The following is a 4,110-nucleotide window of genomic DNA, read 5'->3' as shown; positions in this document are numbered from 1 at the left end:
AGCTCTACTCCCATGTATAGTTAAATAAGTACACATTAAAATTCTGGAAATGACGTCACGTTATTACTGTGCAGTTGGAGAAATGAGCAGTTGGAGAAAGCACTCGAATCTCTTACTGATAGTGGTGTAAACAGGTACTCATGATTTCTGAATAACAGACGTTTTTTGTCGAAGTCTTAACGAAGGGATGTGTTTTAAGTATGAACAAGTTCGGGTGTATTTCAGTAAGGCAGCAATAATACATATTAGTTAGTTGGTGAAAAAGAATCACTTCTCCCAAGCGAGGCATGGGGATTCTCATTCATGAACCCTCACTGTTTATTCTTCTTAACAGAAATACCGTCCTTTGAGTAAAAATGCTTCTGAAATTGATCTGCCGTACAAAAGATATTGACCGCAGCGGTACAAGTCGCCAGGGTGAGGTAGGAAATATAAAGTAGAAGGCTGTTTAGGCTTGATTAGCAAAGAAAATTAGTTGAGAAATCGAGTAAAGAAAACAGAAGGAAAATGTTTGGTGAAGACGGGCACTCAGCGATCAAACGAAAGGTACAATCTTCAAAGATGAGTGTTCTCACATACGTAAATTAGGGTCACGCGTAGCTTTATTTGTATCCAGTCCTTTAGTTCCGTTTATAAGAATGTCAGTTTCTAGGAATATGTTTTGTGTAGCTTTATTTATCGTCTTTCCGAAATGTGGGACACACTTCACATCTTCGCAATGGTTATCTTCGACATTTTCAACATCGCAATCGGTGACGTTTTATTTCGAATATATTCAGTAAGCTCAGTTTTGCCTAGTTGTGAAAATACTGCTGTGAGAATTGAGAACAGCCTCTACATAAGCCGTAAAATATTTGTTTATATTTGTTAATGTTATATTTTCCGTTTGAGTTACCTATTAGTTGAAACGGTTCCTCGTTCTGTTTCTCTCACTTGTACACGAGTGAAGCTTATTGTTGATGCCATCTGTCTTCATTTGGCTGGAATATTCCTGACCATCGTCCTGGTTAAAAGCAACCCATAAACTGGCAAATATGGAACGCGGTTCTTACCAGTTCAAATTCAACATGCCTAATCATCAATAAGCCTGAAGCATATGTATTTAATAGTCCTTTCCTTTAAGCTTCTAAATTACTCTGACCCGTGAAGGTCAGGATTAGAATTGATCTTCAGTGACCCATGCTTGTCGTAAGAGATGACTGACGGGATCGGGTGGTCAGGCTTGCTGACTGGGTTGACGCATGTCATCGTATCCCAATTGTGTAGATCGATGTTCATGCTGTTGATCCCTGGATTGTCTGGCCCTGACTCGATTATTTACAGACCGCCACCATATAGCTGGAATATTGCTGAGAGCGGCGTAAAACTAAATTCACTCTCTAAATTACTCTTCTTTCGAACGTGTCACTGCTGGAATGTTGAAACAGGAAGAGGATCGTATTTGTAAATTATGTGAAATGGACGATGTTGGGAAAAATACCTTTGACTTTTTAAATGTATACTCTGTAAAAAAAGCGAAAGTGTTTTTCTTACGTATACTTTATGTATTATAAAATAATCAGCAGATCACAATAAATTGTTCACATTTGGCACACTAAATGTTACACCTGCTCATGATATCGTCGTACAATTACGCAGAGATTTGTTATAAAGGTGGAAAGGGTTTTGTCATTTATATTTTTATCACAGTATTGTGCCTCGCCCCGTCAGACACCCATATATGAAAACCATTTACCAAGAACAGATTCAGATTCACATTAATTTTATTCAGTATTTCTGGCCTCAAGGCCTATAGTACAAGTACAATTGTTACAATTAAATGCATGTTGCGATGGTGACATTTCTTGCATTGAATTAGTCAAGATATGGCTGAAATACTGCCGATGTGACTTAAAATCTTAACTCATTTACATACTCTTGCACTGAAAACATGTTTTAAATAAATTGCAATAGATTTGATAACGTCAATATTCTTAGAAATTAACAGACTGGACAATATTTGTTATCTCTTACAGGTGCTGATATAAATAATAAAAACTTACTTCGGAAATCTGAATGCTTAACACCGTAACCAAGAACAACGATGTATTGAGAATATAGACGGGACCATTATGGGTCACAATGATCGACATCTATGAGGGCTCCATCGTGGACGTGGTCCATCCTCCTAGATTCAATAATACAACCACAAATCTGCCAGGAATCAAGATTTGTTACTGGCATGGTTATCGCTTTCCATACCATACGTGGAGGCTCCATCGTAGACATGATCCATTCCACTAGATTAGCCAGAATCAAACGCCAATCTGTCAGGAATGCAGATTTGATATTGACATGTCTATCGCTTTCCACGCCATGAATAAATGCTCCACCACAGAGATGATCCATCCGACCAGGTTAGCCCCAAACATCCAGCAATCTGTCAGGAATGTAGACTGCTCCATGGTGTGTTACTGAGGTGACTATCAATTTCCCACCATATATAAAAGCTTCATCGTAGACCTCAAACATTCAACCTTTCAAGATCAGCCACCAATCTGTCCAGAATGTAGACGAGGCCATAACGTCTGACTGAGGTGACCATTTCTCCTTAACATCACACTTTGTTACAATTATTGACTATGATGTATCAATCATTCATTCACCAGCCCTTAGATTCACATGTTGTCTAAACATATTTATTCACGTATATGCTATCCAGTTTCGCTGGCGGGAGTAGACGTAAGAAAATTGGCTGGATTAACAGATAAACACTTACACCAGTAGGGATCGGGATGTAATCTGAGTTATCTCCCTTGGGTATGCGGAGGCCTTGCCAATTTAGTGTTATAAACTGGTAAAAGACGAGAAAGAAGGTACCCTGGGTAACAAATCAGAGGTTAACACTATCGACCCGTATTTCCAATGGATGAAGACATTAGTTTTTTTCTTATTTCTCATAGTGGTTGTATTTTCAGTGCCATAAGCACGAATTGCCCTGCCAGGCTTACCATTCCCTTGTTTAATGACGGACAGCATGGTTGTACCTATTTTCTGGCCAGTTTACTTTTTCTGGTGTCAGATTGGAAGAAATATTCTTTTTTCTCCCTTTCCCGTTTAGAGAGATTTCAATCTAAAGTGAAGAGTTAGTTTGGAACAACACCCACACACGGATGTGGGAGTCAATTTCATGTCCCACGTTAACATTCCTCATGACGTCTTCCTTTCTTGTGTAATATTAGTTTGGTATTGCCATGACTATAATTGGACAATATTGTTTGTAAACACTGAGTCAGTAACGTTCTTTATCAAATACCTTGGAAATGTAGCGAGAAAAGATCAATTTTTATTTCGACATTCTCATCCTGATAAAGAACCTTTATATCCGTTTCGGTTGCCGTAATTATATTCCAACAATATCTACTTATCATGTGTTTTGGCACAATGGCGAGGAATTGATTCCGGGTCAATGTTGTGGCGTTGAGTAACCATTGTTCTTTGGAGAACGTATACAGGTGGAATATCTCATCACACATGATACAAGTTCGATGTCGTCAAAGGAACATTATTATACAGGTGATTGGTGATATAGGTACGAATGAACATTCGATGTGCTTTCAACAACAGTGACTCGCTGCTGACAAAATCTTGGCATTTTGATGTGTGCCTTTAACAGCTAGATTACTAACAATCTCAATCGACCGTGTTCTACACTGTCAGTGTATCATACACGTCCGATTCAATAAAATCAGGATTTCGATGATATGGACATCTGTGGAGTTTTAGTCACACAATCAAAACACATTTCAAAATATTATTTATTAGTTCTTCTTTCCGAGGAAGTTAAACAAGAAAAGGCAGGTAATAAAACCTTAATCTTATGATTAATTCGACTGACTTCAGAAAGTATTGACGGTTTCTACAAAGGCTCCTAAGAGACACGTATTTTACTGCATGGAAAAGAACGTAAATTTAACGTCAATTCCAGACTGGCAGACTCTTCAAAAACTCTCGTGGACGTCGTCATCCTAGTGTGCATGTTGCTGTACAGAATAACTTTATATGGTTCAAGATGTCGTAAAGATTCTTCACTAGGAATCAAAATAACTTTATATGGTACAAGATGCCATA

The sequence above is a fragment of the Haliotis rubra genome, unplaced genomic scaffold (assembly GCF_003918875.1).
Source record: "Haliotis rubra isolate DU_JTF1 unplaced genomic scaffold, ASM391887v1 Scf286, whole genome shotgun sequence".
NCBI classification, from domain to species: domain Eukaryota; kingdom Metazoa; phylum Mollusca; class Gastropoda; order Lepetellida; family Haliotidae; genus Haliotis; species Haliotis rubra.
Note: the sequence above shows the minus strand (reverse complement) of the source record.